Genomic DNA, 18,732 nt, shown 5'->3' with positions numbered 1-18,732 from the left:
CACCACAGCTCATGGCAACGCCGGATCCTTAACCCACTGAGCAAGGGCAGGGATCAAACCCGCAACCTCATAGTTCCCAGTTGGATCCGTTAACCACTGAGCCATGACGGGAACTCCACCTTGGTGTGTTTTAAGTTATGCTTTGTATATGGTGTTGGTAAGGATCCATCTTCACCCTTGTGCCTGTGAGTATAGAGATTTTCCAGCCCCATTGTTGAAAAGATTGTCTTCATCGAATGGAAATGGCCCTCTTTCAAAAATTATCTGATCACGGGAGTTCCTGCTATGGCTCAGCTGGTTACAAACCCAACTAGTATCCAGGAGGATGCAGGTTTGATCCCTGGCCTTGCTCATTAAGGATCTGGTGTTGCTATGAGCTGCGGTATAGATGCAGCTTGGATCTGGCATTGGTGTGGTTGTGGTGTAGGCTGGCAGCTGCAGTGCGGTTTGACCCCTAGAGTAGGAACTTCGATATACCACAGGTGCAGCCCTAAATGTGAAAAAAAAAAAAAAATTATTTGATCATATATTTGAGCGCTATTGTTTTAGGGTTTTTAATCTCTGTTCTGTTCCATTGGAGTATGTACTGTCTCTATGCCCGTAGCATGCTATTTTGTTTAGTGTAGCTTTGGGAATTTTTTTTTGGTCATGCCCGAGGTGTGAGGAAGTTTCTTTGTGAGGGTTTGAATCCAGGCCACTGCTGGAGCGATGCCAGATCCTGCAACCCAGTGCACTGGGCCTGGGATCAAACCCATTCTTCCATAGTTATCTGAGCCAGTGCCGTGGAATTCTTAACCCGCTGTAAGCAGCACAGCAGGAACTAATAGACTGTTCACTTGTTTTTCTTCCTTTTTCACCTGATCCATGGCATACTGAAGATCCTGGGCCAGGGACCGAATCCGAGCTGCAGCTTCGGCCTACGCTGCAGTGGTGGTAATGCTGGACCCTCAAACACTGCTCCAGGCTGGGGATCAAACCCTTGCCACATCAGAGACAGCCTCCTTAATCTGCTCGCCACAGTAGAGACTCCAAGACTGTTGACTTTGCTTATATTGAAATAGTTGGATGAATAGCTAACATATGTGTTATCATTTTCTGGTCACTGCCCTTGTTCCTATTTTAGTTTTCACTATGCCTTTTGTGATTTCAATTGAGCATTTTATATGATTTCATTTTCTGTCCTTTGTGTATCAGCTATGCTGGTTTTACTTGTTTCTTTTCTTTTTTTTTCTCTGTACCTGTCGCATTTGAATGTCCCCCAGCCGGGGATCGAATCTGCCTCACAGCATTGACCCAAGCTGCTGAAGTGACGACACTGGATCCTTAACCAGCTGTGCCACAAGAGAATTCCCACTTTTCATTTTTTAGGTAGTTCAGCTAGAGCATGCATATGTATTTATAACTAATTTAAGTCTATTTTCATAAAACACTATATGGCTTCATTAGTAGTTTCATTACTTTATAATTCAATAAAAAAAAACTCTAATTCCTTTCTCTCCTCTGTTGTGCTGTTTCTCTCATTCATTTTAATTTTACATGAGCAATCATAAATGGAGTTGCCTGGTGGCTCCGTGGGTTCAAGATCTGGCCTTGTTACTGATATGGGACAGGTTTGCTCCCTGGCCCTGGAACCTCCTCATGCCATAGATGTAGCCAAAAAATAAAGAAGAAAATAAAAATACATAATGGAGTATATTGTTTCTATTTCTTTTGAGCAAACTGTTATCTGTTAGATTTGAATGGACATTTTTCCAAAGATGACAAGCAGAAAGCAAACAACTGGAGTTCCCATTGCAGCTCAGTGGTTAACGAATCCAACTAGGAACCATGAGGTTGCAGGTTCGATCCCTGGCCTTGCTCAGTGGGTTAAGGATCCAGCAGCATTGCCGTGAGCTGTGGTATAGGTCACAGATGTGGCTCAGATCCGGCGTTGCTGTGGCTGTGGTGTAGGCTGGTGGCTACAGCTCTGATTAAACCCCTAGCCTGGGAGCCTCCATATGCCGCTAGTGTGGCCATAGAAAAGGCAAAAAGAAAAAAAGAAGCAAACAACTACATGAAAAGATGCATACCTCATTAATGGTTAGGGAAATGCAAATTAAAACCGCAATGAGATGCCATCTCACACCAGTTATAAAGTCAGTCTCTTTTTAAAAAGACAAGAAATAACTGTTGATGTAGATGTGGAGAAAGACCTCTTGGGCACTGTTGGTGGGAATGTACCTTGTTGAACCCACTATTGAAAAGGTATGAAGAATCCTTATAACGTCAAAAAGGAGTTACCATTAAAGACAAAACCAAAAGAAGACTGTATTGGTAAAAAAGGAATTGCCGTATGATCCATCTGTTCTACTTCTGTGTATTTAGTCAAGTGAGTGAAATCCTGTCAGTAATTATGTTGGTTGCACATTATTTCCAATATCCAGGAAACAACCTAAGTGTCTGTGGATGGATGAGTGGATAACAAACATTGTTTACATTGAATATTCAAGTTTTTTTTCAACCATAAAAAAAGAAGGAAAATTTTTATGTGCCACAATATGGATGAACCTGAGGGTATTATGCTAAGTGAAATAAGTTAGAAAGATAAATACAGTACTCCCTCTGTTCCTACAGAGGATTGGTTCCTGGATCTTCTGTTCATCCTGAAATCTGCAGGTACTAAAGTCCTGTAGTCAGCCATGTGATTCTGAAGTTTCGCATTTGTGGATTCATCCAGCTGCAGATCATGTGGTGCTGTGTACGTATTTGTCGACACATGTCTCTGTGTGAGTGGACCCACACACTTTTCCCCCCTTTTGTACAGTCGCACCTGCAGCTTATGGAAGTTCCTGGGCTAGGGTTCAAGTTGGAGGTGTAGCTGCCGTCCCACACCACAGCCACAACAGCACCAGATCTGAGCCACATCTGTGACCTATTCTGTATCTGGTGGCAAGGCTGGATTCTTTAACCCACTGAGGGAAACCAAGGGTCAAACCCACATCCTAGAGAAATGCCAGATCCTTAACCCAATGAGCAAGGGCAGGGATTCAACCCACATCCTCACAGGCACCATGTCAGGTTCTTAATCCACTGAGCAACAATGGGAACTCCAGCCCATGGATTTCTAAGCCGTGTTGTCCAAGGGTCAAATGTAGTACATGATTCCATGTAATATGTGGAATCTTTAAAAACAAACAAAATGCCAAACTCAGATACAGGCAACAGATTAAGGGTTACCAGAGTGGTTGGTCTTCTGAGTAAGATGTTTATTTCTCTGGCTTCTTTCAGAAATTTTTTTCTGCATTTCAAAGTCATAGGCCTAGTTGTTTTTTTGGCATTAAACCTGCTTGTTTTCTGAGCTTCCTGGATCTCTTATTTGGTGTCTGACTTTATTTTGGTGGATACTCTCTTTCATCATGGCCTCAAATATTTCTTCTGTTCCTTCTTTTTGTTCACTTTGCGATGTTTCCATTTGTGTATGTTAAACCTCTTACAGTTGCCCAGTTGGATGTTCTGGTTTTTTCAGGTTTGGTTCTCTTTTGTCCTTTTTCTCTTAGCCTTTCAGTTTTGGAAGTATCTCCTAAGGGAAAATCTCCTTCAGAGTTTCTTTCCTCAGTCCAGTCTGTGAATAAGCCCATCACCGTTATTCTCCATTTCTCTTGTGTAGTTCTTGATCTCTCGTATTTCTTTTTGGTACCTTGTTAGAATTTCCATCTGTCCTTACATTGCCCTTGTAGTGTCAAGTACTGTCTGCTTTATCCACACATAGCATATTAGTCATTGTTGTTTCATATTCCTACTATGATCATTCCAACATCCTTTTGGTATCTGGTTCTAGTTTGAATTTTCATCTCCTCAAACTTTGTTTTGTGGGACACAGTGTCAGTAGACTCCGTAGTTGCATAAGAGTTATCAGGGAGATTCTGCTGTTGTTTAGGTGAGGAGATAGATTCCTTACAGTTGTATTCCATCCATTCTATCTCCTTGCCTCTGTCACCACCAGAGTTTCATTCTGTAGTATATAGTGTTCCTGGAGTTCCCGTCCTGGCTCAGTGGTTAATGAACCTGACTAGTATCCATGAGGACACAGGTTCGATCCCTGGCCTTGCTCGATGAGTTTAAGATCTGACATTGCCATGAGCTGTGGTGTAGGTCACTGACAGGGCTCGGATCCTGCATTGCTGTGGCTATAGTGTAGGCTGGCAGCTACAGCTCTGATTCAACCCCTAGCCTGGGAACCTCCATATGCCGTAGGTGGGGCCCTCAAAAGACAAAAGAAAGAAGAAAGGAAGAAAGAAAGAAAGAAAGAGAGAAAGTGTTCCTTTGTGCCGTTGTTCAACTGTCTGTCCTTGGTACTTCACAGGATGGACATGACTCTGGTCTTAGCATAACTTCAGAGGTAGCCTCGTAAGATGAATGGCAGCTGGGAGAGGGCTTGATAGCAGGTCTGGGTTCATACCAGGAACGTAGTTTGTGTGCCTAGTGTTTTAGTGCCATTGCCATTGGCTACAAATCACTTCTTTCTTTGTTCCATTCTTGACATTGTGCCCACTTGTCATTCCTACTACTTCCCATTTAAGTTCCTGTTGTGGCTCAGTGGAAACTCCTCTGCTACTTCCCATTTTTAGTCTGATTGCAGCCTGGGATTAATTCCCTACCACCTCTCTAAACCTCTTAATCTCATGTGGTCTTCACACTGTTTCCCCACAGGACTTACTGACATTGTTTGTGTCCTCAACACACAGGTATCCTTTCATATTCCCTGAGCACCAGCCAGCTGTTGCAGTCAGATTTTTTTGTGACCTGAACATCCACTTCTTCATGGTATCACAGGTCACCAGCAGCTATCCTGGTAAAAGCCATTGACAGAGGAGCGAATTGTAGAACATGCCTTTCTCTTTGGGCCACATCCAGTCCTTGTGTCCTGTGCTTGGTAACAGCAGCCACTTCCTCAGTTTCATCCCAGCTCCATTTCCTGAACACAATGCTTATGGACTGGTTTTTTCGTGTGTCAGATAATACAGTTATGATGGTGTCCCAGTAAAGGCAACATGAACTTCACCATTACTTCTTTGTTTTCAGGTTCTTGGTGTAGAGTTGAGGATGAGGATGAAGAGACACCTTTTTTTTTTTTTTTCCTTTTTTTCTTTTTTTTTTCTTTTTAGGGCTGCATCCATGGCATATGGAGGTTCCCAGGCTAGGGGTCAAATCGGAGCAACAGCTCCTGGCCTATGGCTCAGCCACAGCAACACAGGATCTAAGCCGCATCTGCCACCTACACCACAGCTCACGGCAACACCAGATCCTTAACCCACTGTGTGAGGCCAGGGATCGAACCTGCATCCTCATGGTTCCTAGTCAGATTCGTTAACCACTGAGCCAGGATGGGAACTCCAAAGAGACACCTTCTGAACAGAGCGTATCTGGAGAAGGAGTGTCACAGATGAGGACCCCCCAGGGCAGGTTTGTCTCCCGAGAAGGCCCAGCCCAGTCTTGAGAGACATTTTGCACTTGGTTTAACATCAGGGAGCAGAAAGAATACATGTCCCAGACATGTGGAAACAGTACTATTTATCAGCAAATCTTCAGCAGCACCAGAAGCAGCGTGTTACATATAAACCCTTCATGTGTGATATTGAGAAGACTGCATTTTTGAAGGGCAAAGCATCAGGGAATCTCTACATGGAGGTAGGAACAAGATTGCACCCAACATGGCACTTCAGCAACAGTCTGCAACTACTAGGAAGAGACGAAACAACAGTAAGGATAGTGAAGCTGATTTTCACAGTGGAAAAAGTCATAACAGTTAGGGAGAAGACAAGAAAGGCTCCAGCCACACAGACATGTTTGTTCAGGTTGAGAGAGTCCTCGCTAGTGAAGGGTTTTGTGAGGACAGCAAATGTGGGAAAACCTGCAATCAAAGATGTACCTGGGAGTTCCCATCATGGTGCAGTGGAAATGAATCCGACTAGGAACCATGATGTTGAGGGTTCAATCCCTGGCCTCAATCAGTGGGTTAAGGATCCGGCATTGCCATGAGCTATGGTGTAGGTCGCAGATGTGGCTCAGATCTGGCATTGCTGTGGCTGTGGTGTAGGCTGGTGGCTACAGCTCCAATTGGACCTCCATAGGCCCTGGGTGCTACCCTAAAAAGACAAGAAAAAAAAAGTAACCTTATTCAGAACCAAAAAGTTCACCCTGGAGAACAGCCTTATGAATGCAACCAATGTGGGAAATATTTTACCCTCAATTCCAGTTTCCTTACACATCAGAGAACTCACACTGGAGAAAGGCCTTATGAGTGCAGTGAATGTGGGAAATCCTTTAGCCAAAGCAAGTACCTCACTACCCATAGAAAAATCCACACTGGAGAGAAGCTTTTTTTTTTTTTTTTTTTTTTAATTTATTTTTAATTGTTATTTCCCCCAACACTTTTTCCCCCCACTGTACAGCATGGGGACCCAGTTACACATACATATATACATAATTTTTTCTCCTATTGTCATGTTGGGTTGTAAGTATCTAGGCATAGTTCTCAGTGCTACACAGCAGTATCTCATTGTTAATCCATTCCAAGAGCAATAGTTTGCATCCGTTAACCCCAAGCTCCCAGTCCCTCTCTCTCCCTCCCCAAGAGAAGCCTTATAAGTGCAAAGAATGTGATAAATTTCTCATCCAAAGGTGCCACCTCATTTAACATCAGAGAGTTCATACTGGAGAAAAGCCTTAGCAATGGAGCCAGTGTGGGGAGTTTTTTGCCTGCAAATCCAATTTCCTTGCACATCAAAGAGCTCACACTGGAGAAAACCCTTATGAGTGCAGTTAATGTAGGACATTTTTTTACCTCCTGGCCTGGCCTCTATTATCCTCAGAGAGTTCACACTGTAGAAAGTCCTTATAAGTGCAGTGAATTTGGGAAATGTTTTGTTGCTCGATCTAGCTTACATAATCATCAGAGAGTACACACTGGAGAAAGGCCTTATGACTGTAGGGAATCTGGGAAATGTTTTCCTGTTAGGTGGAAGCTTTGTCGTCATCAGAGAGTTCACGAAGGAGAAAAGCCTTATGAGTGCAATAAATGTGGGAAGTCTTTTACCTCTCGACCATGTTTTCTGATCATCATAGAGTTCACAGTGGAGAGGGGCCTTATGAGTGCAGTGTATGTGGGAAATCCTTTGTTTCCCTGTCTAACCTCCATAATCATCACAGAGTACACACTGGAGAAAGGCCTTTTGAATGCAATAAATGTGGGAAATGTTTTACTCTTAGGTGGAGGCTTCACTGTCATGTGAGAGAGTTCACACTGGAGAAAGGCCTTACAAGTGGAGTAAATGTGGGAAATATTTTTCTGCTAAGTTGAGACTTTGTATTCATCAGAGAGTTCACACTGGTGAAAGACCTTTTGAGTACACTGAATATAGGAAAGTCTTTAGCCAAAAGGTACACCTCAGTATTCCTAAGAAAGTTCACACTGGGGAAAAGCTTTATGGGTGCAATAAAGGTGTGCGATCTTTTATTTGTAAGTGGATCCTTCATAATCATCATAGAATTCATAGTGGAGAAAGGCCTTTTCAGTACAGTGAATGTGGGAAATCTTTTTTTGCTAGATCTAGCCTTCACAGTTATCAGAGTACACATTGGAGAAAGGCCTTATGAATGCAGTGAATGTGGAAAATGTTTTAATAGTAGGTTGAGCCTTCATCATCATCAGAGATTTCGCACTGGAGAAAAGCCATATGAGTGGAGTAAATGTGGGAAATATTTTCCTTTAGATCCTGTTTGTATGATCATCAAGGGGTTCAAATCTTTTCCTCCTAGTAGCAAATCTTTTCCCACTAGATCTGGCCTGTGTCACTATAGTGTTCATGCTGGATAGAGGACTTATGAGTGCAGTGAATGTGGGAAATTCTTTAGCCAAAAGGAACACTTAGTGTCCATAAGAAAGCCTTATGAGTGCTATAAATGTGGGAAATCTTTTCCTAGTTGGTCCTTCATTGTCATCAGAGTTCACACTGAAGAAAGGCCTTATGAGTGCAGTGAATGTGGGAAATCTTTTGTTGCTAGGTCTAACCTCCATAATCATCAGCGAGTTCACACTGGAGAAAGGCCTTATGAGTCAAATGAATGTGGGAAATCCTTTATCCAATGCCAACATCTTAGTACCCATAGGAAAATTAACATGGGAGAAAGGCCTTATGAGTGCAGGGAATGGGATAAATCCTTAATCCAAAGTTGCAACTTGCTTTAACGTCAGAGAGTTCACATTGGACTAAAGGCTTTATGAAGATGGTGAATGTGGATTGCTCCGATATTGGAGTTTGAGGTGGCGACTGGGTGGTAACCTGTGCAGTCACTCTGCAACAAATGGACCCTTTCTAGAGAGAACACTCAGACACAGAGAGGATGTATTGTCTGTGAACTCCCAGCTTTATGGCAATCAGATCAATGCCAGATTGCCTGGTTCAAGGCATGAAAAGTCTGGTCACTGTAGGCCCCTTAACCTCTCCACCCAGGTTTGGGAACTCAAAAAAAAACACCTTATCCATCTGACACCTCTGTACCCCACTCCCCTCCAAGACAAGTGGTCTAGTCCTCATCACATTCTGATGGACAGGAGTATCTTTTTAATTGTTTCCTTTTGGGGGCTGTACCCAGGGCATATGGAAGTTCCCAGGCTAGGGGTCGAATTGGAGCTGCAGCTGCTGGTCTACACCACAGCTACAGCAAGGCCAGATCCAAACTGCTTCAGCGACCTATACCACAACTCACGGCAACAACAGAAACCCAACCCACGGAGTGAGGCCATTTATTGAACCCACATCCTCATGGATACTAGCTCCTGTGGTGAAGAGGCCAGATCCTTAACTAGGTGCACCACAAGGAAACTCTGCCATTTTTAGTTCATCCTCAATATTTAATTCATCCTCAATATTAAAATTACTAATGCAAGAGCATATTGCACTTTTTGTAGTAATTATTTTTTGGATTTTTTTTTTTTTGCCTTTTCCAGGGCCGCACCCGCGGCATATGGAGGTTCACAGGCTAGGGGTCGAATAGGAGCTGTAGCCACAGGCCTACGCCAGAGCCACAGCAACGCAGGATCTGAGCCACATCTGCAGCCTTCACCACAGCTCATGGCAATGCCGGATCCTTAACCCACTGAGCAAGGCTAGGGATCGAACCCGCAATCTCATGGTTCCTAGTCGGATTCGTTAACCACTGCGCCATGATGGGAACTCCTTCATTTTTTTTTTAATGATTTTTTTTTCTTTTTTTCTTCTTAGGGCCTCACCCATGGCATATAGAGGTTCCCACGCTAGGGGTCGAATAGGAGCCGTAGCCGCAGGCCTACACCACAGCCACAGCAACATGGGATCTGAGCTGCATCTGTAACCTACACCACAGCTCACGGCAACGCCAGATCCTTAACCCACTGAGTGAGTCCAGGGATCGAACCCGCAACCTCATGGTTCCTAGTCAGGTTCGTTTCTGCTGAACCACACTGGGAACTCCCTTTTTTTTAAATTGATTTTTAATTTTTTCATTATAACCGTTTTATAGTGTTCTGTCAATTTTCTGCTGTACAGCAAAGTGACCCAGTCACATTCTTTTCCTCACATTATCCTCCATCATAAGTGACTAGATACATGTTCCAGTGCTATACAGCAGGATTTCGTTGCTTATCCTCTCCAAAGGCAAGAGTTTGCGTCTGTTAATCTCAGATTCCCAGTCCATTCCCCTCCCCAAGTCCATGAGTTTTTTTCTGTGGAAAGGTTCATTTGTGCCACATAGTAGATTCCAGATATAAGTGGTATCATATGGTATTTGTCTTTCTCTTTCTGACTCCAGTTAGCATGAAAGTCTGTAGTTCCACCCATGTGGCTGCTGCAGTAATTATTTTCAAATGTTTGTATAAATGGAAGTAGTATGTTGGACCCTTCCTGTCTTACATCATTTCACATTCACAGACACTTTTTATGTGTGCATCCTCATGTACTTAGTGGTTTTTTTAAACTTAAAATTTTGGGTATTCTGTCATTCAATGGCATAACCTCTTAGATTTTATTTCTAAAATATCCCTTTCACTACCCGAATATCTTTATTACACACAAAAGTGAGTATTCTAAATGTTAGTGCATATCAGCACAACTGGGGACATACTGTAACAGATTTTAAAGGGTGACACATTTCATTGCAGCCTGGACCTACACACTCATGTCGCACAGCACAAAAGATGTGTGACACAAATGAGGCCATGTTGGCGGAATATAATAGGAGGTGCTGACCCAGCACAGCAGATGTGGCCACAGAAATGCACACATGCCAGAGAAACTGTGGTTCCGGCATGTGATAGGGATGCTCAGCCTTCTGGTGTGCAGGCCGCACACCCTCACACAGTCCACATGTATCCCATGTGATGAGGCAGGTGTAGTCTTGCTTGGAAAGAACAACCTCTCTTACATCAGTGCAAGTTTGATGGTGCACGTTGGTGTTCAGGTCAAGGACTGTGTAAACACCTTGTCACAGCCTGAATTCTGGGAGTTCCCTGGTGGCCTAGTGGTTAAGGATTTGCTATTTTCACTATTGTGGCCCTGTTGTGATCTCTGCCCTGGGAACTTCTGCATGCTGTAGGTGCAACCAAAAACAGAATTCTGGACTGGTCTTAAAGTGTGTGTTAGCACCAGCCATGACACATATTTATTGCTTCTCTTTCCACCATACGTCTCCACTCTCTGCATTCCAAATATGGTGGGTGTCTTCGGATCCCTGACAACTATGAATTTATGTGCAAGGATGTAAAGGTGCTTTTGTCTCTACCTAGAACTGCTGGATCTTAATATGCTTTAAAAATGTCTTTTTTTTTTTTTTTTTTTTTTGGTCTTTTTAGCATTTCTTGGGCCACTCCCAAGGCATATGGAGGTTCCCAGGCTGGGGGTCCAATCGGAGCTGTAGCCACCAGCCTATGCCAGAGCCACAGCAACATGGGATCCGAGCCGTGTCTGCAACCTACACCACAGGTCACGCCAACGCCAGATCCTTTAACCCACTGAGCAAGGCCAGGGACTGAACCCGCAACCTCATGGTTCCTAGTTGGATTCGTTAACCACTGCGCCACGACAGGAACTCCTAAAAGGTCTTTCAAGTTAGAGTTCCCATTGTGGCTCAGCAGAAACGAATCTGACTAGTATCCACGAGGATGCAGGTTTGATCCCTGGCCTCGCTCAGTGGGTTAAGGATCTGGCATTGCCATGAGCTGTGGTGTAGGCCAGCAGCTACAGCTCTGATTTGACCCCTAGCCTGGGAACTTCCATATGCCACCGGTCCAGCCCTAAAATGGCCAAAAAAAAAAAATTTTTTTTTCCAGTGACCATATGAGGCACAAGTACATAGAGACAAACTATATCTCCAAGTTTCATGTTTCTTTCCATTGTACTTAATGAAAACCTTCTTAAGACTCATCACTAGATATTGAAGCATAAGTAGATTAAGTAAATTCTATCTAGTTAAAATGTTCATTTTCTGGGTACGCTATTGGCTCTAGGAATGCAGGAATTTACTCGTTCTTGTTCACCGGTATATCCCAATTAATGAATGAAAAGTAAAAGAGTCTCAGCCAATCACCTTTGCATTGTATAATTATTTGCACCTGCAATTACGTAATTGAAAAAGAAAATTAGGGATTTCCTATTGTGGCTCAGCTGGTTAAGGACCTGACATTGTCTCTGTGAGGATATGGGTTCAATCCCTGGCCATGCTCAGTGGGTTAAGGATCCAGCAGTTCTGCAAGCTGTGGCACAGATCCACTGATGTGGCTGTGGCTGTGGGGTCAGCTGCAGCTGTAAGGTCAACTGCAGCTGTAATTTGACCCCTAGCCTGGAAACTTCCACATAGTGCAGGTGCAGTCCCAGAAAAAGAAAAAAAAATTCCCGTTGTGGCTCAGTAGTAACAAGCCTGACTAGAATCTGTGAGGATTCAGGTTCAATCCCTGGCCTTGTTAAGTGGGTTAAGGATCTGGCATTGCTGTGAGCTGTGGTGTAGGTCGAAGACAGGGCTTGGATCTGGCGTTGGTGTGGCTTGGCCTAGGCCAGGAGCTGTAGCTCCAATTCAACCCCTGGCCTGGGAACTTCCATATGCCAAGGTACAGCCCTAAAAAGCAAAAAAAGAAAAAAGCAAATAATTGATCTAACTGCAGAAATGAGAAGACTTATAAATGTTTAAGAATATTAGGGAAGGGATTTCCCGTCGTGGTGCAGTGGAAAAGAATCTGACTGGTATCCAAAAGGATGCAGGTTCGATCCCTGCCCTTGTTCAGTGGGTTGGGGATCTAGTATTACCGTGAGCTGTGGTGTAGGTTGCAGATGTGGCTCAGATCCCATGTTGCTGTGGCTGTGATGTAGACCGGCAGCTGTAGCTCTGATTCGACCCCTAGCCTGGGAACTTCTATATGCTATGGGTGCAGCCCTAAAAAGCAAAATATAGACACATACATACATATATATATACACATGTATACATATGTACACATATGTGTATGTATATATATATATTAGGGAAGAAATTTTGGGAGCAGAAATCATTGAGGCATGAGTGTCACTGCTAAGGAGCACAAAAGGACTGAAAGCTGGGAAACATGAAGCTAGTGGCAACAGAAGTGTCTATCAGCCACTGGCCTGATTGACAGGTACAGTAATACAAAAAGTCAAAATGGAAGGGAGACAGTAAAAGCAAATGAAGAAGCCACCAGGATCAGGGTGGTGCACATGGCTCTGGCCTCGTGGGAAGGCCTTGCAGAAAGTTTTTTGTTGTGAATGTGTTGATCTTGCTGCTTGTGCCCATGCGGAGGTCCTGTAGCCACGAGTCCATATCATGAAACCCAAGCCCTGAACATCAGGGAAGAAAATACGAGTGCGAGTAATTAGCTGATATGCCTGTCATGCATACCTGAAGAGTGGTACCCATGGTTTGTTTTTACACATATGTTTGGGGCAGTCACTTTCGTAGGAGTATTGACATATACCAACAGCAGAAGTAACCAGAAAAGGACACTAAGAAGCAAATGCATTTGGGGAAATCTAATTTTTTTTTTTTTTTTTTTTGGCTGCCCCGAGGCATATGGAATTCCTGGGCCAGGGATCAGATCTGAGCCACAGCTGTAACTTAAGCCACAGCTTCAGTAATGCCAAATCCTTAACCCACAGTGCTAGGCCTGGGTATCAAACCTGCGTTCCCAGCACTCCCAAGACACTGCCAATCCTGTTCCGCCATAGCAGGACCTCGTGGGGGATCTAATTCTTTTTTTTTTTTTTTTTTTTTTTTTTGTCTTTTTGCTATTTCTTTGGGCCGCTCCCGCGGCATATGGAGGTTCCCAGGCTAGGGGTTGAATCAGAGCTGCAGCCGCCAGCCTATGCCAGAGCCACAGCAACTCGGGATCCGAGCCGCGTCTGTGACCTACATCACAGCTCACGGCAACGCCGGATTGTTAACCCACTGAGCAAGGGCAGGGACCGAACCCGCAACCTCATGGTTCCTAGTCGGATTCGTTAACCACTGCGCCATGATGGGAACTCCGGGATCTAATTCTTAAGTCCATTCATCAAGAGTTTATGGGGCAAAACCTAATGGCCTGGAAGCCACCTCAAAGGCAGGCAGTGATGAGAGCAACCCCTCTGGCCACTCTGTGTAGACAGAAGACGTGTTTACACTCAACGCCATCCAGGGAATGTTTCACCCCAAAAGGTGCCGTAGTCTGTGGGATCCCTCAGGAGGAAAGAGCCAAGTTGTTGTTGGTTGACACTCTGATCTGTGGGTCTCAACTTGCATCCAGTGAGCAAGGTTAAGATATAAAGACAAAGCGTGTTGCAGCTGGGATATAGGTTAGCTCCAGGTTCAATCCCTGGCCTGGGAGTTTGCATATCCTGCCAGTGAAGCCATTAAAAAAGAGAGAGAGATTTCCCTTCAGCGTGCAGCAGAAACGAATCCAACTAGGAACGATGAAGTTGCAGGTTCGATCCCTGGCCTCGCTGAGTGGGTTAAGGATCTGGTGTTGCTGTGAGCTGTGGTGATAGGACAAGGACACAGCTTGGATCTGATGTGGCTGTGGCTGTGGTGTAGGCCAGCAGCTGTAGCTATGATCTATGATTCCACCCCTAGTCTGGGAACCGCCATATGCCTCGGGTGCCGCTCTAAAAAGAAAGAAAAAAAAAAGGGTGGAGCACATTTTCAGGAGTTCTTGCTATGGCTCAGTGGGTTAAGGATCCAACTTCAGCAGCTCAGGTTGCTGTGGAGGCATGGTTTGACTTCCAGCCCAGTGCAGTGTGTGAAGCATCCAGCGTTCCCGCCGGTGTGGTCACAGCAGTGGCGCGGTTTCAGTCCCTGGATTGGTGTGGTAAAAAAAAAAAAAAAAGGCAAGGGAGGGAGGAGTGTCCCAGGACCCCAGCTCCAGTCTGAGTTGGGAGGATTTCCATTTCCATCCTTGCAGGCCCATCACTGTCATATCTTGAAGGTTATCGCTTTTGATACCAAAGGAAATGGTAGGAAGATAAACAACCAGTGATGTGTTACCGACTTCTGCTTAGCTGCTGCTTCTTCTGCTCAACTGTATCATATAAATGGAAACTGAGCAATCTATCGAAAGTAAATGCTTCTTAGTATAAAGGTGCTTCTGGAGTTCCCACTGTGGTGCAGCGGAAACAAATCCAAGTACGAACCATGAGCTTGCAGGTTTGAACCCTGGCCTCGCTCAGTGGGTTAAGGATCCGGCATTGCCATGAGCTGTGGTGTAGGTTGCAGACGTGGCTTGGATCCCGCGTTGCTGTGGCTGTGGTATAGGCCGGTGGCTACAGCTCTGATTGGACCCCTAGCCTGGGAACCTCCATATGCCGTGGAAGTGGCCCTAGCAAAGGCAAAAAGACAAAGAAAAAAAAAAAAAAAAAAAAAGCACGCATAGTTTAGCACTGGATGGTGAGATGTGAAGATTGTTCTCAAGTGGATCAGGAATAAAACTCCACCAGCCATACTATACCGAATCACTGATTTCCTGTTGTGCTCTTCTCCTGGAAAAGAAGAATAACTGAGATGTCATTAGTGTCTACGAAAATGTTACCTGTACTCAGGATCTGAAATGGTCCTTCACTCAAGAAACACTGTGGGATCACAGAAAACGTTACTGGAATTAATAGTATAGTTTATGGTGAACGTACATGTTACGTAAAATAAGTAGAAATCAATAGATTTGGTGTCTATTGGCATTATTATCTTTAAAGTGATAGGAATTCATGTTGCAACTTAGCAGGTTAAGAATCCGACTAGTTGCCTTCTTGGCTCAGTGGTAACAAACCTGACTAGTATCCCTGTGGACGTGCATCAATCCCTGGCCCCGCTCAGTGGGTTAAGGATCTGGCGTTGCCGTGAGCCGTGTTGTGGGTCGCAGACTCGGCTCGGATCCCATGTTGCTGTAGCCCTGCCGTAGGCTGGCAGCTGTAGCTCCGATTTGACCCCTAATCTGGAAACTTCCATATGCCACAGGTTTGGCCGTAAAAAGCAAAAAAACAAAAAGAATCCAACTAGTATCCTTGAGGATGCAGGTTTGATCCCTGAACTCAATCAGTGGGTTAAGGTCTGGAATTGCCACAAGCTACAGTGTAGGTAGCAGATGCAGCTTGGATCTGGCGTGCTGTGGCTGTGGCGTAGGCCACCAGCTGTAGCTCTAATTCCAACTATAACCTGGGAACTTCTCTATGCTGCAGGTGCAACCCTAAAAAAGAAAAAGAAAATAAATGATAAGAGAGATTGTTTTATTTTTTATGTTTTTAATTTTTAGGTCCTCATCTGCAGTTTAGGTAAGTTTCTAGGCTAGGGGTTGAATCAGAGCTGCACCTGCAGGCCTACGCCACAGCCACAGCACGCCAGATCCAAGCCGCATGCTACCTTGACTGCAGCTCATGGCAACGCTGGATCCTTAACCCACTGAATGAGGCTGGGTATCGAACCCCTGTCTTCATGGAGACTAGTCAGGTTCTTAACTCACTGAACCACAGCAGGAACTCCTGGGAGACTGTTTTAAATATGGGTAATTAAAATTTTGCCAAGCAACTGTAAGCTTAAATAATCATACAGACCTTAATGAAGTAAAAGGAGAAAAACAAGTTTTTTCGGGCTGCACTCCTGGCGCATGGAGCTTCCCAGGCTGGAGGTCCAACTGGAGCTGGAGCTGCTGGCCTACACCACAGCCACAGCAAGCCCGTATCTTTAACCCGGTGAGCGAGGCCAGGGATCAAACTCACGTCCTCACGGATGCTAGTCCGGTTCATGAACCGCTGAGCATAACAGGAAGTGCCTAAAAGCAGAAATTCTTGGTATCAGAAGATTAGAGAGAGATTTAACAGCAGGGACCCACTACAGACCGAGCAAGAAAAGCTAATAATGCAAATAATTCAATTCACAAAATAAGCGAATTCCGTTGTTGCTCAGCAGATTAATGATTCAGCATTGTCACTGCAGCAGCCTGGGTCTCTGATACAGCAGGGGTTGGATCCACATCATGGGAACTTCCCCCTGCTGCAGAAATTCACAAAACAGGTACCTTAATGTAGGAGTATTCAGATAGTTGTCTAAAATTCCTCTGATAATTTCAGTGTACTTCAAAGTTAAATAAAAATGAGTATATTTTAAACACATAACGAAGGGAATTTGCTTAATAAAGTGTGTTAGCCACAGTTCCTACTGCTATAGAAATCTACAGTTAATTCAGTGAGACATAATAATATACATACAAGTCATTTAAAGTTTGAATTTGTTGGAAAAATAATTGATTATATTGTCAGCACTTCCGAGACTTAGTTGAAAAAAAGGAGCTAAGTGCTGATCACACTTTAAAGAGACATTAGAGAAAGGTCTAAATTAAAGACTAACAACTGGGAGTTCCCTTCGTGACTCAGTGGTTAACGATCCTGACTAAGATCCATGAAGATGCAGGTTCCATCCCTGGCCTCCCTCAGCAGGTTAAGGATCCAGCTTTGCTGCGGTGTAGGTCGCAGACGAGGCTTGGATCCCTAGTGGCTGTGGCTGTGGTGCAGGCCGGCGGCTACAGCTCCTAGTCAACCCCTAGCCTGGGAACTTCCATATGCTGAGAGTGCAGCCCTAAAAAGACCAATAAAAAAAAAAAATACTGGCCACATGTAGGAAGAATCAGTAGAGAGGGTTAGGGTTAGGGTTTTATAAATACGAATTTATAAAATGTGTTTGTCTCACAAATAATCAAAAATGTAAATAAAATTGAAACAGTGCTCTATTATTTTAAGCTGGAAGATACATTAATTTTACACTTTAATTTTAGGTCAAGTTCCCATGGTAGGGGCTTTAATTTTTTTTTTTTTTTTTCCGCTTTTTAGGGCCATACCCACAGCGTATGGAAGTTCCCAGGTTAGGGGTTGAATCACATGTGCATCCGCCAGCCTACACCACAGTTCCTGGCAACGCTGGATCCTTAACCCACTGAGTGAGTCCTGGGTGGAACCCTTGTCCTCATGGATACTAGTCGGGTTTGTTACAGCTGAGCCACAAGGGAAATCCTAAATCATTTGATTTATTATTTAGAGTAGAGAACTGAATCTTTTTGTCATTATATTTCAGTAGTTCCATTACATTCTCAATTATATCTTTAATACAAAGAGGGGAATAAGGATAAAGATTGAGGGGACGAACTGAGTTTTCGTAAATACACGGTGTTGATGTTCAGAAACAGCAACATCAGTGTCAGGAGTTCCCGTCGTGGCTCAGTGGAAACGAATCCGACTAGGAACCATGAGGACGCAGGTTCGATTCCTGGCCTTGCTCAGTGGGGTAAGGATCCGGCATTGCCGTGAGCTGTGGTGTGGGTTGCAGACTTGGCTCAGATCCCGCGTGGCTGTGGCTCTAGCGTAGGCCGGCAGATACAGCTCCAATTAGACCCCTAGCCTGGGAACCTCCATACGCCACGGGAGCGGCCCTAAAAAAGACAAAAAAAAAAAAAAAAATATATATATATATATATATATATACATATATGGCCAAATTTGTATTTTTGTATTTTATGTTTCAGTGCCTTTGATTAGTTCTTTGTATAATCTTTTTTTTTTTTTTTTTTTTTTTTTGCCTTTTAGGGCTGAAAGTGCAGCCTATGGAGGTTCCCAGGCTAGGTGTGGATTCTGAGCTGCAGCTGCCAGCCTACATCACAGCTGCAGCAATGCACGATCCGAGCCTCATCTGCGACCTACACCACAGCGCATGGCCACGCCAGATCCCTAAACCACTGAGCGAGGTCAGGGGTCAAACTCACATCCCCATGGGTATTAGTCTTCTTTTTTTTTTCCTTTCTGCTGAGCCAGTGGGAGCTCCCACAATGGCGACTCTTTAACCTGCTCTGCTGCCAGGGCACTCCAGCAGTATTTATTTTTATACTTGAATTGAATGCCTATAAGTAGGAGAGGAAGGGAGGCTTTTGTTTTCTTAAATGGAAAAATCGTGTCACTGGCCTCTAAGCCTGACAGAGAGGTGGAGACTCGTTCCTCCAGATTTCCTTTACTGCACATCCTCTCCCACCCAGAGAAGCAGCACATACCTGCGCCTGTCACTCAGCCTCGGGCCTCTGCTAGGGGGCTGGGAGCTCTCCCTCCTTATCTTCGTGCTCCTTACATGCCCGTATGGCTGTGCTGTTATAGCGAAGGCAGTTTGGTTGAGGATGTGTCATCAGGGAAGTGGGATAGAAAAGAGGTT

At 44.4% G+C, this 18,732-nt stretch overlaps 1 protein-coding gene and 1 pseudogene across 1 annotated transcript in view; one reads left to right on the top strand and one right to left on the bottom strand.

The window, feature by feature from the left end:
* LOC110261339 (zinc finger protein 444) overlaps positions 1-18,732 on the bottom strand; it is a 996,914-nt gene that overhangs the window by 886,466 nt on the left and 91,716 nt on the right. The gene's annotated exons all lie outside the window — the stretch shown is intronic.
* On the top strand, positions 5,533-7,339 carry LOC146402513 (uncharacterized; annotated as a pseudogene).

The sequence above is a fragment of the Sus scrofa genome, chromosome 6 (genome assembly GCF_054392235.1).
Source record: "Sus scrofa isolate SSC_HxYL_T2T_F1_AM1 chromosome 6, Sscrofa_HxYL_maternal_Yorkshire_Landrace_v2.0, whole genome shotgun sequence".
NCBI classification, from domain to species: domain Eukaryota; kingdom Metazoa; phylum Chordata; class Mammalia; order Artiodactyla; family Suidae; genus Sus; species Sus scrofa.
Note: the sequence above shows the minus strand (reverse complement) of the source record. Positions and strands in the feature narration are given on the sequence as shown.